The 15,196-nt window shown below is 46.5% G+C and overlaps 1 long non-coding RNA gene across 1 annotated transcript in view; it reads left to right on the forward strand.

The window, feature by feature from the left end:
• Positions 1-11,204: 11,204 nt before the first annotated feature.
• Positions 11,205-15,196, forward strand: part of LOC118230707 — a 28,486-nt gene continuing 24,494 nt past the window's right edge. Inside the window, exon 1 of the long non-coding RNA XR_004765907.1 lies at positions 11,205-11,330. This is a non-coding gene — a long non-coding RNA (uncharacterized LOC118230707). The remainder of the gene's footprint in view (positions 11,331-15,196) is intronic.

A 15,196-nucleotide genomic window follows, 5' to 3' on the forward strand; every position in this document is an offset into this window, starting at 1 on the left:
TGGATCGTGTTTTTTTTTTTTTTTTTTTAAATCAAGAAAGAGTTGATTTACAGTTGGAAGTTGCACACTGTAGGCTACGTGGTGGCCATGTAACGTCGTGGTTTGTAGCGCGGTGGATTTCCACTCTTGCCTCGCTCCACAGTAATAGTATCTTCGACCGTTATTTTTCTCTCAGTTATGGAACTTGAATCGCAGGGAATATAATTCACTTTTATCCAGTGTTTCTTTCGCACACATACAAAAAAACCTGTAGGGACTGAACACATTGGCCCAGCTGGTTGTACGCACAGAGGCTTACAGGAAGTGCAGTATCTATTGCAAACTACTCTTGGAGGCCAGGACAGATTTTACTCGTCTTTTATCCTGTAAGGATTTTACATTCTAAAGGAAATGTACATTATATACCTACATAAAAACCTATGTGGTTTACGAGCGGTTTATGCGTGTCACAGAAAGTGCCTCTCTGCAAATTCACCGGATGTGCCGCACCTGTGCCGCTCAAGCGCGCGCACCTGTGACCTCAAACATTTTGTCAGCTGACCGCCCCCCATAACCGCATTTCCCACTGTGCGATACCCCTCTCAAATAAAACGGAAATCCAATGGCGAATCAGTAAACCTTGCAGTAAACCTTGTGTTTAGAGTGCCCGTGGACATGTGGGGTTTCCCAGGTCTCTGCGCAGGGGTGATAAATTACCCGTCCTAAAGGAGTGGCGGTCAGACTTTGACCCTGTGAAGAGATATCATAGCGCTTCTTAAAAAAAAAAGAAGACTTCTTTCAAAATCAACCAAACAAATTTCCATCCAATTATCTCTACTCGCTGGGGTTGTGGGATGTGCTGGAGCCGATCCCAGCATGCATTGGGCAAGAAGCAGGGATACATCCTGGACAGTCCACCAGTTCATTGTAGGGCACACACACCATTCACTCACACACTCATACCTAGAGGCAATTTGAACTCTCCAATTAACCTAAGCTGCATGTCTTTGGACTGTGGAGGGGAGGGGAGGGGAGGGGGTACCTGGAGGGGGTCCGTTTGAACACGGGGAGAACAGGTCAACAGAAGGGCCCAGGCCGAACTCGAACCCCTTCTTGCTGTGAGGCAACAGTCCTTCCCTGCTGCATCACTGTGCCGCCCCCCCCCCCCCCCCCAACCAAAGAGAGGTGATATTGCATTTTTATGATGACGGTTGTTACTATTGCTGTTGTTATACTATAAAAAAATTGGCTCTGTTGTCCTTCCAAAATTCCAAATCGGGCTCTTTGAAACTGGACAAGTGGAGTCTAACAGGCTCAGTGTGCTCCCCTGACCCCCCCCCCCCCTTTCCAGGTCTGATGTGCTGCCAGACCTGGAAAGAGGTTGCTGTGTATTAGGTTTATCGTTGACCATAATGCTATACAAGTAATTAAAAAATTTTAAAAAATTGTTATCTTGGTCTGTTAGATATTCTCAATGCTCCACTGCCGGCACATATATCTTCATTATGTCTTGTGCTTGTGCTCGTACAAGGCTGGAATATGTTGCGCCAGATGCCTTCTTTTAATTGGACGTCCAACGCTCTCAGTTCTGTACGCGCCATGACTTTTTATTTATTCAGGGAGGGGGGGGGGGGGGGGGAGAGAAAAACAAATTGCAGGCACTGCTTTATCGAGGGCTGAAAATAGCCCCTGGAAATGTCAAAAGGGAGACCCTCTGCCCTCATCACTCAGTCTGCGAAAATAGGTCTCTCGAACCCCTCGCCAGTGCCGGCCCACTCGCTCTCCCCGCTCCGGGGTCGCCACGGAGACTTCAAAGATGCACGGGACTCCTTTGATTCCGCACCGCCCCTCTGGAAGAGTGCGACTCTTTTATGTCGTTTCTGAGAAATGCAGTCTTGGGTGGAGTTAGGATGCTCCTGAGTCACCCCAGGACATATCGCTGCTGTTTCACGAGCACCTAAGAGTTCAGGTTTAAAAATAAATGAAATGTTTAAAAAAAAAAAAAAAAAAAAAACACAGAGAAAGAGTTTTCATCTTCCCCCGTTAAAGGATGCCTGCCAGATGCCAGCTAGCCACCCTCTCTCCTGTATTTGGGATTGCCCCCCTCCTTGGCTATGTCCCTCGCCATGTGAATGGGGCTAAAGCTTGTGTTTGGAGGGTGTCGCCGGTGAGGCAGTTGGTCGGCTCGTGCGGACGGCCTCGAGTCTCCAGTGACGCTGAAAGTTGTTCCCGGGCTCGTAAATAACCCGCTCCTTCCCCGACGAGGTTGTGGGACGCCGTCTGCGCGGGAAGTCGATCCGTCACTGGCATCGACGTTTACGCTGGCTCCCGGGGAATTGTGGTCCACGCAGGGATCCACAGGCAGCGTCCGCTCCTGTCCGTGGGGAAGCGAGTGTCTCTCCAAAGAAACAAGGCCCGAGAAACTTGTATCGTCTGTTTCCTAGACGACCTGCGATTTCTTCCTCTTCTCCGTGTCATTTTCAAAACCTGTTGCGTTTCAGGCGATGCTCTGAGAGAAACATGCAACGGTATTTTTCCCCCTGCTCTATACAATGAGAGCGAATCACATAGTGCTTTTTTTCGCCTCTTCTTAAACTCCATGGTGTGCCAAATATCATTTTCCTCCAGCCCACTAGTAAAGTAGCAGTGTGCCACTGCTCTAACCTCTGGCGTGCCAAAAGGGAAAAAACATCAGCCTTGAAACTGCTGCTGCCTGTCTGTCTCTCTCTTCCTCTCCCTCTCTTCCCCCTTTCCTCTTTCTCTCAATCTGTTTTTGTTTCTGTTTCTTAGTCTGTCTCTCTCTTCCCCCTTTCTCCTTTCTTTCTATCTGTGTTTGTTTTTCTCTCTCTCTTTCTCTCTCGCTCTCGTCCCCCCTGTGTGTGTGTGTGTGTTTATCAATGCCATGCCAAATGCCCGGTCCTATTCCCAACCTTGTTATGTATTATTATGAATAATAATAATGCAACAGCACGAAAAAATACAATAATAACTGCGAGTGCCTCTTGTGCTGCTTTGTGGAAGAAAGGAAAACATCAGCGGGACGAAAGGGCGTTTGGGCAGAGAATAGACTCAGACAAACATGCGTAGAGTTTAAGGCTGTGGTTTAAGTTCTCTGCAGCTTGCAGTTTGATAAATAGCAGGGGGGATTTAGGGGGAAACTGCATTAACAAAGCAGTGTGCATCCTGGAGGGAGACAGTCTGGCTTTCCAGCGTCCAAATTTCAAGAATTTTTTTTTAAGTAGTAGTAACAATTGTCGGGGGATGGAAAAAACGTGCTTGTTTGTTTGGATCCGTGTGTTTGGTGCACATGGACGTTTTAATCTGTCTTTGGTGCACACGTGAGTTTGGATCTGTGTGTTTGGTGCACGTGGAAGTTTGAATCTGTCTTTGGTGCACACGTGAGTTTGGATCTGTGTGTTTGGTGCACGTGGAAGTTTGAATCTGTCTTTGGTGCACACGTGAGTTTGGATCTGTGTGTTTGGTGCACGTGGAGGTTTGAATCTGCGCTTGGTACACACGTGAGTTTGGACCTGTGTATGTGGTACACGCACGAGCGTTGAGGTATACCAGTGGTGATCTAATAGTTATGTGCTATGACATGACTATCTTGCACTCATCCGTCTCTCTCTCCATCACTCTCTGTCTCTCTCTTCCTCTCCTCATGCATTTATTCTCTCTCTCTCTCCCTCCCTGTCTCTTTCCTCTTCATCTCCTCATGCATTTATTCTCTCTCTCTCTCTGTCTCCCTGTCTCTTTCCCCTTCCTCCCTACAGACAGGATGCAGGCCAGAGATGGAGAGAGAATAAATGCATGAGAGAGAGAGAGAGAGAGACAGAGAGAGAGAGAGAGAGAGAGAAGCACTCTGCTGCCGTCCAGAAAAAACATCTGCCCCGGACTCCCGAACTCCGGGGCTGTTTCTCCTTCGCCTCGTCGACATGCGAGAGGAGAACGAGGCATTTTCTGACGGCCTTTTCCTCGGCAGGGGGCCGCAAGGCAGATCCCTTCCGCCCCGAGAGAATCAGATTAGCCCTGAGAGAATCTGCCCCAAACTGTCAAAGCGCAGGAATCCACCGAACAGAGAAAAGTCCAGGCCTTTGCGGCTGCGCTACTGAGTAACAGAAAACTTTTCCATGGACGGTCATTAGACGAGAAAATGCTTCTGCCCGGCCATTGATCATGTCAAAAAGTGTTATTCTGCGGTGGTTTCCTTAGTGATTTCCATCTGGCACTCGTTGTCGTTATCGCGTTTAAAAAAATAATTTAAAAAAACTTTATTCACACAAGGGAAAAGCAGAGAGGGAAGCAGACAGAGAAGGGATCGCAGCACCGAAAGTGTCATGGCAGGAAGAATCAAACCTCCATACTAGCAGAGGGGACTTGTGTATGGCTTAATGCCACACACATCTCACACGCTAATTTTCACTTCTGCGCTTTTAAAACTTCTTTTTCTCTCTCATTTCTTCCAGAATCCCTAATTTGTCTCGGGGGCCAGCCCCTGCAGCTAGAGCGAGCGCTCTCCTCCCATGCACTCGTCCGTGTCTCTCTTTTATTTATTCTTTTTTTTTTTTTTTGCCCTCCTTACCGGGCCAGCTTCGTCATGGCAACAGAAGGGGCTGTTGCTTTTGGAAACGCTTTGGCCCGTGTTCCTCCCGCTAGAACGGCCTCTCCCCCCGATCGAGGACCGCCAGCTGGGCACGTCGCTCGAGCGGCATTCCGTAAACCTGCGCGCTTCCATTTTTTTTCTTTGTGCGTTGGCTCCATCTGTTTTTTTTTGTTTGTTTGTTGTTGTTTGTTTTGTTTTTTTTAAACACCCCGGAGAGTTTTCCGCTCCTCCTCACTGCCCGTTGTGAGGACCGGAGAGAAAAGGAAGAGGGGAGGAGTGGAGTGTCCGTTCTGTCCGCGTACAGCAAAGCTTCAGACAGACAGACAGACAGACAGACAGACACAAGGCCAACCAGGTGTGTGCCACAGACCCACATGGGGGCGTCACCCTTGAAAGGTGATGTTTTTTTAAACCTTCTTCCCATTGGCAGAAGGGCTTTTTTTAAAACCGGCCAGCAGCTGTCCTAGGTTCTTAAACAACGCTAATGGTCTCGACCCTAAACGCTCTCTCTCTCCCCCCACCTCTCTCTCTCTCTCGCTCGCTCTCTCTCTCCCTCCCTCCCTCCCCCCTCTCTCTCTCCTCTCTCTCTCTCCCCCCCCCCCCCCTCTCTCTCTCTGCAGCAGCAGCATTTGGAGATCCTCTCTCTACAGTTTATGAGATTACTGCAATCTGATTAGTCCAGCTGAGACTTCGCCAGCGTTCTTAAAGGTCACCTAGAGAGAGAGAGTTTGGCTCGGACCGCAGCCTCCGATTGGATCCAGGCACATACACACACACACACACACACACACACACTCACACACACACACACACACACTCACACACTCACACACACACACACAATCATGAGCTCCTCAGAGAAATTGCCTGACCTCTGGTTCATTAACCGAACTCATCCCTTGAATTTAGGGCAGGATTATCACACGTCAGGCGATAATCTGGTCGGGTTTATAGCACCGTGAGTCTGACAAGTGAGGATACTGCCATAGCCCCCCCCCCCACCCCCCCCCCCCCCATTGAGTCTGATGACAGAATCGTCAAACTGGCGATGCCAAGTCACCAGTGTTTTGGCGATCGCCGGTGTACGCTTCATGACACCCACTCCCCTAGAGAGAAATCTGAAGCGACAGACGCTCTCTCAAAGGAGAGGGATGACGCGTGTGCAGCAGTAAAACCCCCCGGCTGTTCTTTCCCTCCATTGGTCGGTTCATACGGTTTTATTCAGGTGCAGAATGATTTGCAGCGTCCGCCTGGAAGTTTTCGCTCCTTGATTTCCAGCCTCGATCCTTCGCCACGATACGTCTTAATGACCTTCAAATGATGGGGAGGGGGAGTATTCAGAAATTCCAGACTTGAGCATAAATGATCTAATCTGACATTAAATGGCTTAACTTCTGAAGCTCCTCCAAAAGTTAAGCCTACTGAGGACAAACAGTGAGTCCAATAAATCGTTACCAGCAGTGCCTCCGATCACTGTAAGCCAGGCAGCACAGGTGTAGATTTTCCCCCTGTATTTTAAAAGGAGCTTGTACCCGTACAGTTGGAACGTGGAGATGACGTATATATGCACACCGTGACTACTAAGGTTCAGATCAGAAAGCCAATCGGCTTCTGGGATGATTTTGAGGAGGTTTTTGAAATGACTGTGTTTTACTTTTGGTGTTTCGGGAACTACTGAAGGGCTGCCGTGGTCTCCGTTATCTGCGAACACTTAAAATATCTTGCGTCATGAACAGAAGTTGCGGAAAGCAGCCATCTAATTTTTTTGACCTTGTTCGACCTTTGCTTTAATGTGAACTGTGTGCAATCTTTAATCACTACAGTAACATTCCCAAAAAAAAGATATTGGGGAAGCTGTTCCCTCGTTTTTGTCCTGGCCGTTCTCACGGTTCCCATCCAAACGGGATCATGTCCAAAGGGGTTCTCGATATCCGTTTCAGACAGATTAATGAGTAGATTGATGAGCCAGTATTCGGGTTTCAATCTATCTGATTTCGAATTTGGGAGCCTCAACGTGCTTCCGTTATTAGTCTACAAGTCATCCTCTTAAAACCTCCAGTGGTCCCCAGGGCGCTTCTGCTGTTCATTGGCCGCTTGCTCCCGGCTCTTGAATTTGATTGGCTGTATCTGTGCCGTGTGTTGTGTTTTGCACACGGCACCACTCTCCAGGAGAGTCCGGGTTTGAGCCGTCAAACCGCTGAGAACCCCCTTTGCCAGGTCACCCAGGGAACTGCGAAAAATTTTAGGGATGGTTCGACCCTTTTTATTGGTTAGATGGAGACCAATCAGGGAGCTGTTTGACACGGATCTCAGTCTCATCACCCAGCTGGACACACAGCACATTACATTGTTTCTGATTTACAATGCAAGAGCAGCTATGAATCTCTTTTAAGGAAAATAACATTCCAAAAAAAAGTTCACACAGACACACATGCACCTGCACACACACACACACACACACACACACATGGATGCACATGCACACGCACACTCACACACGAATACATGCACACACACTCCCCAGGAGACCATGAGTAAGACAGGACAGACTAACTCTTCCTGCTGAGTGACGCATCGCTCTGTGTGTTACGGTTATGCATGGTCAGAGCGTTCTGCAGCGCAGCCTTCACTGCTGACAGATGAATGGGAGGAGGAGCAGTGTCCAACCCGTACATCACAGTGAGTTTAATTAATGGCTTTCAGCTGAATGGAAACTCAGGTTTTTTCTTTGTTTATATTACGTTCTGATTTTTTCCCCTCTCTTTTTTTTCGGTTGTGGGAGGAGGTGGCATTCAAGAACAGAGTGTAGACGAGAGGCTGCCTGCCATCCAGAACCGTTGGCCGTTCATAAAACAGTGATGTCATTTCCTCCATCTTTCCAGAGGACTGGAAGCTGGCTTCTAACGGACCCTGATATTTAGAGCTGAGAGTTAACGCCAGTTCGTACCAAAAAAACCCTCAGCAAATAAAAACGGTTTTCAGAGAGAAATTTTGCTTGGTGTGAACTACCGAACTTTAGAACGTTCGCTGATGGCTGCTCTGTGGTCTCTAAGAGTCAAACTCATCAAATCTTCAAATCCAGAGTGAGAACACGAGACATTTCCGCTCAACTGACTTATAGCCAGTTGTCGAGGCCCAGTGTAAAATTGTGTTAAATGTTCAGCTTGATGAAAAGGCCGGGTTCTCTCCTGGTGCCAGAACGTAAACAGCATACTTTCCGCATGGTGCTCGTGTGACTTACCGGCCCGATGTGCCGCGACTTGTCCCTAAATCTTTAGTTCGGCAAAACATGAATTCCTTTTGTTGGTTTTAATAAAAGGCCATGCAGAGTGTGGCGCATGTAAGCTAAGTCTTGAGGAACATTCGTGTGAAAATGAATTACCACGGACGTTAATGTAGGTGATTGTTTGCTAAAAAATGGACCGTTCGCAATGTAGCTGTGGCTAAACCCACGTGAAAGACTAGGTTTCTATCATCATTCAGACTGACTGGGGAAAAAAAACCTCCATCTTTTTGAGGTGTGTTCTGTTGTAGTTTCCTTCACCGCAAATTGGTTTTCGCCGGCACCATTAGGCTTGTGTTTCAGACGGATGCCCTCAGAACCAGAACGTGGCTCCAGCAACAAGGGTGTCTTTCAGTGGCTCACTTTTTAAAGTTAGGAAATACTTTAAAACTTCAAAAAAAATTTTTTATTTAAGTGTCGACGATAGAATGCTAATACTTTCCACTGGACCTGCCAGAGAGGAAGAGAGAGAGAGAGAGAGAGAGAGAGAGGAAGAGGGAGGGTAAGTGAGAGATAATTATCATAATGGCCCCGTGTTTGTTCCAACAGCTACTGAGGATCTGTCTTTAAGAAACAGGAACTGTCAGTGTTCATGTTCCGTAAACTGCCGTGACCTTTCATTGTGACTGACTGCTGTTCCACCTATTACAAGGTGGATGAAGCTGTCATCACTGAACCCCAAAATAATGGGGTTTGCTCTATAATGTCACACTTATAAACGGTACAAGATCGCAAGTCTCATTCCCAGGTTTCTCCGCTAAATTAGCTGTTTGGATTTTGGACGGCAAACCACCTCTTATGTCAGGCAAACTGCTAAATTTTCATTTACTTTACTGAAATGTCCTCACAAAAAAAAAAAAAAAAACTGAAGTGAGGTTGTGTTTAATTTCCTTTCAGATTTCGTCCAACTGTATGGTAATTTTCACACTCTTGGACAGCTCCCCACCTTCGCTGCGGACGTCAGGACAACGGTCTCGCAGGAATCCGTCCAAAACAATTTATGGTTTTCATTATCACTCATTTGCAATGCCTCTGTGACACTGAATAGGAAAAAAAAAATACATCGGAATTTACATCATTAAGAAAGGAAATAAATAAATAAATAAATAAAAATAATCACGGACCGAAATCAACCCGTGGCATATTTATCAAAGTCGTGACTAAATTATTCCGATCGTTGACCTTTCCCAGTCCTGTGTTCCCCGAAACCTCAGGAGCTGTCTCCAGCTCGTACCCCATGCTGAGCGACCAGAGAACACGGGAGCGCAGAAACACAAGCCCCCCCCCTCCGGGACACGCGCCCCCCCCCCCTCACATTCCCGGTTAAATTCGAGTGGGTCCACAGCGATCACCGTGCGGTGGGGGTAGGTGTGCGGTCATCCGTCCCGTCAGCATCGCTCCGGCCCTGGCCTATTGGAACGGACCGCCAGAGGGCTCAATGAGATTCCACATCTGGGGACATTTATGTGCCTTGAAGCATTCTTATTCCCCCCCCAGGTCAAATCTTTCCGTTTTTGATGAAATGTTGGGTCATTAAGTGCGGTAAACGATCGGAGAGAGAGCTAAGCAACCTTTTTCCCCAGATCCTCTCGCGAAACCTTGCGGATGCGTCTGCAGAGCTGTGGGAGGGCATGCGGCTCAGTGGGAAATTCACACCGAGCTAATTAGGCATGTCTTCACTGTGGATTTACTCTGAAATGAAAATAATTACACATTCCTAACAGACACTGAAATAATAACGGGCTTTGGTCTGAACTGCTGTGGTTTTGAAGGAGGAAGAATTTTTTATTTATTTTTTGGGGGGTGTGGTGGAACCCTTTACTTACCGTTTTGGCTCACAGACAGCAGATGCACATAGACTCAGCTTAGAAGGAGAAGCCCTGGAGAACCTTCACTGGCTGCTCACGTTTGATTCTGGGAATTTTCTTGCGTTTTTGGGCCAGACTTGGACCAGACAAGTACACGCCCAAAACTCAATTCCATTTGTTTTTGTGTAAATTAATTAGTCACCAAGTAACAATAAGGATGCTCCCACCCGGTTGCATGAAAACATTAACAAAAAACCCAGTAAGGTAGGGCAGCCAGCGAAATAAAGAAAATATCCACGACATTTTGTATCACATTACATTTCATTAACATCCCCCCAAAAAACTTTATAGAAATAGAATGAAGTTTATATGAATACATATTAAATATATTTTGGAAAATTGTTGCTAGCATTAAAATGAACGAGGGTTTTTCAATTTTACAATACTGGACCTTTCACAGTACTTCTCCACGCGCTGTCATCAACGATTACGCATGAATGGGGTTCTTAAAATCATGCCAGGAGAACTTTGCACGAGTTTGTGTTCAGTCTTGTCCGGACCTGATACACAATCCTTACATGCTTACCCGTCTCAGATGCGTAAAATTTTTTTTTTTTTTTAAGCCTTAATATTTTCAGCGTAGTTGCAGTGTACTCTGTTTCTGTGAGGAGAGGGGAAGGGAAGAAGCATCTCCCAGGCTTCTTGTTGCCTCATTGGTTGTTTTTTCCAATTAAGTTTGGGCTCCACAGGAGGAAATCCCGCTGGGTTAATCAAGACGGACGAGGGAATATGCTGGCAACAGACCGCTGCTATTTTGGTCTGGAGAGACACAGTCCAACAGAGCCAATCGGAGAGTGCTGCTGGTCAGCATACCCAATCAGAGACCAGCGCTAACCCGATGAGAGACTAGTGCTGGCCAATATACCCAATCAGTGGGGGGCACCAGTGGTTCATTTAAGTCATTGATTGGCTAAGGAATCCACACACCTGGTTCTCAAAGTCTTAATTGGCAGCTGATTGAAAGGAAAGCACAGAAACCTGCAGACACTATGCCCCCCTCCCCCCCCCCCCCCTTTTGGGATTCAGTTTGACACCCCCCCCCCCCCCCCCCCTTTATATGTACACTGTGAAATCAAACCGCAGTAGTGGTTAGAAAACTGGGCTTGTAATGCCAAGGCTGTGGGTTTGATTCCTATGTGGGGCACAGCTGTTTTACTCTCCAGGAAAATAGCTCACAGGAATTGCTTTTGTAAAATATTATTTAAAAAAGTATAAAATGTAGTGTAAAAGAGGAAGAAGAAAATGTAGCCTGAATGAGAGAGTCTGCTGAATGGCCTAAGAAAACAAGGGTAAATGAGATTTTTCCATTGTGTTGTTAGTTAAATGAAACAGAGCTCAGCCTTAATTCTGCTAATTGCCTCCAGGTGCTCATGGCAAGTCGTTAATTGAGAGGCACACCTGTGTGTGATTGGCAGACCTGTGTTCGTTTGAAACGGCTGCTTTGAGAGGGTAACTCTGGGTTTCGTGCAGCCTGAGGAAGCTCAGTTGTTTAGCAAACGGTCTAATTAATGCGACCGTGTTGTGGAGTTAGACCCTTTTCCTTCTCTTAGCTGGAATTAGCTGGGGATTTGATGCAAGCCAGGCTCCAGCTGAGTTGGTGAGTGTCTTTCTCTTCAGCGTGCTTAACTGGAAACCTGAGTCATTTGCTTTATGTCACGTGTCTGCGGTTTAGTCAAGTCAGTTTGGAATTTCAGAACGACTGGGTGATTGGAAGTAGGTTTGAATTTTGGAATGACTGGGTCATTGGAAATTTGCCCATCACATTTTCGCTTTTTCTCCTGGGGTTTTGACTCGGGTTTTTTTGGCTGCCTGGGGGGTTCTTGAACTGTACTGTATGGGGTACCAGACTTGATATGTAATGACAATATATGGATTTTTGGAAATATTTCAGAAGTTTTTTATTTAAAATTATTATTATTTTTTAAAATTACATAACGCTTATGATGGGGTCTTCTGAAACAGTTAAAAACAATGGCAGTGTAGTATAATGGGTAAAAGGAGCTGGTCTAGTAACATAAAGGTCACAGGTTCGATTCCCAGGTTTTCATTGTACTGCCGTTGTACCCTTGAGCAAGGTGCTCGACCTGCATTGCTTCAGTACATGTCCAGCTGTGTATGAATGGACCGCTTTTTAAACCGTGTTATCACGGTCTGAGTACGGTGAAATGAAAAATGGAAGCATTCGTTCATCGCTAATATAAAAACCGTGTGTGGCTGCAGATAGAGAGTATCGATAGCTGAGCTGGCCGGCGTCTCTGGCGGGTGACTGGGCGATGACAGCATCATCGCTGAACTCCGACATTAAGCATTCCCTGTTTGGAGAGCAGGGGTGTGAAACTGGGAAGAAGGTTCTGGAAAAACAGGTTGGCGGTATAATATGTTAGACGGGGAACTGGGCTTGTATCCTAAAGGTTGCCGGTTCGATTCCCGGGTAGGACACTGGCGTTGTACCCTTGAGCGAGGTGCTTAGCCTGTATTGCTTCAGTATACACCCAGCTGTATATATTAAATGAATGAAGCTTAAAAGCTGTTGAAGTAGCTCTGGATAAGTGCACCTGCCTTGTGCCTGTAATGTAAAGAAAGGTCTGTGTGTGTGTGTGTTACAGAAGTGTGTGTGCTCATTGGGAGAAATTTTTTTAGCATTTGTAACATATTCAGGAGTCAGGATCTGCTCCTCCTGCTCACCAGATGCTAGAAAGATGCTGGTGTGACCGTTTCACGTGACATCACTGCGAGTCAGATGTCGCCGAGTCGTCCCCCAGTCAGCAATTCTTCCGCTTTCTAATTACAGTCATTTGTACAGTGTCTTCCATTCAAAAGCCGAAATACGGTTTTCACAAATATAAGGTAATATATAACAGTGTGTATGTACACAGATACATACGCATGTTTTTCCACAGGTGTTTCGCAAAATTACTCATGTATAATATTATAAATATTACTGCTATTTTCCAGAAATAGCAGGGCAAAATGTTTTTTTTTTTCATTTAATTTAAATCTGTACAGATGGACATTTACAAAAAGCCATTGAAATTAACTGTACCACGCTGGAGAGAACAATGGCTGTGTCCCAAAATGGGATTTGAACCTGCAGTCCAATTAGTCATGATCCCTACCCTGCTATATCACGGTCCTGCCACTTGTCATCCAGTGAAGAGCTGCTGTTGGGACTTGATTTCTCGGGTCCTAAACCAGAATATTGGCGATATAGTGCTTTATACCAGTGCTGTAGAGAAAGTTGGCAAAGCTTGTTGTCAAAAAAAAAGAAGAGAAAATTTATGGGGTAGTGTATGTATGCGTGTGTGTATGAGTTTTACCTCAATTTAAGGACAGCTGTTTTGAATAGCTCAATATTTGCTGCTTTTTCACAGAAAGTGTTTTGGCAGTGGTCTCGCATTCACAGGACATAATGAAGCACTGATGATCGGGTCCCCTATTAAACCTTCGGAATTCAAAATATATGAAAATCTTAGGTCCTGTTAAAACACCAGGAAAAAAATAGGACAAACCATCAGCCATGACTTCCCCCTTTTTTTTTTTTTTTTTTTTGCTTACCTTGTGTGACCCATTTCCCCTGGCAACCAACCCATCCTGCTGCCATACGTTAACTGCAGCAGGGGCTGCACATGTTGCTGGGATTCGCGGAAGAAACGCTTAGCTGGGAGTTCAAAAGTTACTGCAAAAAGGCTGTGGCTGCAACTGCTTCCCCCCCCTCCCACCCCGCCACCCACCCACCCTCCGAGGAGTTATTGCCCAGAGAAATGTGGTCGACAAAAATTATGTGCACGGGTGGTCTCTGTGAATTAGCTGCAGAGGAGGGAAGAGTTCTTCAGTCTTAGCCAGTCCCTTTTTGCTCTCTTTGTCTTCAAGCTTCGTCAGCTTGGATGCAGCAGCAGCCTCTGCAGCGTCCTTGACTGGGCCATATCCTGACAGTATGCCAGGAAAAGGCCAGCCATTTTCCTTTTTTAAATTTTTTATTTTGTAAAGCACTGACAAAATTTCAATTCCAAACACAAGGTCCTGTGCCAGTGAAAAATTGGAAGGAATTGGTGATGTCAGGTAATAAGATTCGCATTCTGCTTTGACCGTAATGTCACCTCCGAAAATTTGTAGGTATGCGAAAAGAACGAATTGCCGTAATTGTTGTGAAGTTAGCTCTCAGGAACGTGTCATTTTTGAGCACAGTGGATTTTTTTTGGGGGGGGGGGGGGGGGGGGGGGGCAGGGGGGAAACAAGAGTCAGTTACAGCAGTTGCAATCAGGGAAAGCTCAGAAAATGTGCTTCAACAGAATGACTGTTTGTTTAAATTCGAATCTTTGTGGGTTCCATGCGAGCAGATTTTTTCTTTTTACAAAAACTGATTTTTTACATCCAGAAGATAACCACAGTGGCATTTGTGTCGTCTTGTGAAATTTCATCAAATATTTATGTCAAGATGACTACTCTGGAAACTCTGGTAACCCAGAATCTCACCACGAAACAAAAAATAAAATATGGAAATGGAGTTCACTGGAACCTCAAGTTCACTGCGAGAAGAGGAAGGCCCACTAAATGTGGTTTGTTTGAAACGGTCAGGGCGAAGCGGAATGGCGGTAACATTGAGCTGGAGAGGACTTTTCTGCTTTCAGTCTCCTGCCCGATCATCCCTGAACCTCCTCTGGCAAATAGAGTGGATGGTGGAAAGTAGCTGGTGGGAACTGCCGGGTCTACGGGTTGTAAACATGCTAAAGAGGACGTTTTGCTGCGTGCGTATTTGGACCCTGCTACCACACTTCATCTTGGTCCAAAGAACTGTGTTCTACCGAGCTCTTAAGTCGGCAGTTAGAAGCTCTCCACCACTGTGTGATCCCCACAGCCTTGGACCAGGCCCTTGCCAGGGCCAACTGTTGCTGGTAGCCCCATAAGGGCAACACACAATTGTCGATTTTAAAAGCTACAATCACTCAATGCCAGGTCCTTTCACTTAATGCCAGGTCCCCCGCCAGGTGTGTAGATGAGGCCCTTTGGTCTGGCAGCAAACTCAGACTGCGTCCGTGCCAACTGTGGTTGGCTGGCTGGCTGGCTGGCTGGCCCTGCAAGGTGACACGTGATTGGCTGCAGTGTTACCGAGGGGGAGGGGGGTGTCATGTCCCATCACTCATCAGCACCCCCTGCTGGTCACTAAATAACATCAAAGTCAATGTAGGACAATGGAGAGTACTCAAAACTGGCAAAAAGTTAGTGAGAGAGGATTGGGGGATGGATGAGAGAGAGAGAGAGAGACAGTGTGTAAGGGGGTTGGAGGATGGATGATAGAAAAAATGGGATTGGAGGATGGATGAGAAGAGAGAACTACAGGAAGGATGATACAGTGAGAGAGGGAAGAGTGCAGGGCAGGGGGGGAGAGATCCCCTGAAGCTGTGTGGCTGCTGCCAGGGTATTTTCCATGACCAGCCTCATAGGCAGAAACAGATGGACAGTTAG

Source organism: Anguilla anguilla, chromosome 6, assembly GCF_013347855.1.
Source record: "Anguilla anguilla isolate fAngAng1 chromosome 6, fAngAng1.pri, whole genome shotgun sequence".
Taxonomy (NCBI): Eukaryota; Metazoa; Chordata; class Actinopteri; order Anguilliformes; family Anguillidae; genus Anguilla; species Anguilla anguilla.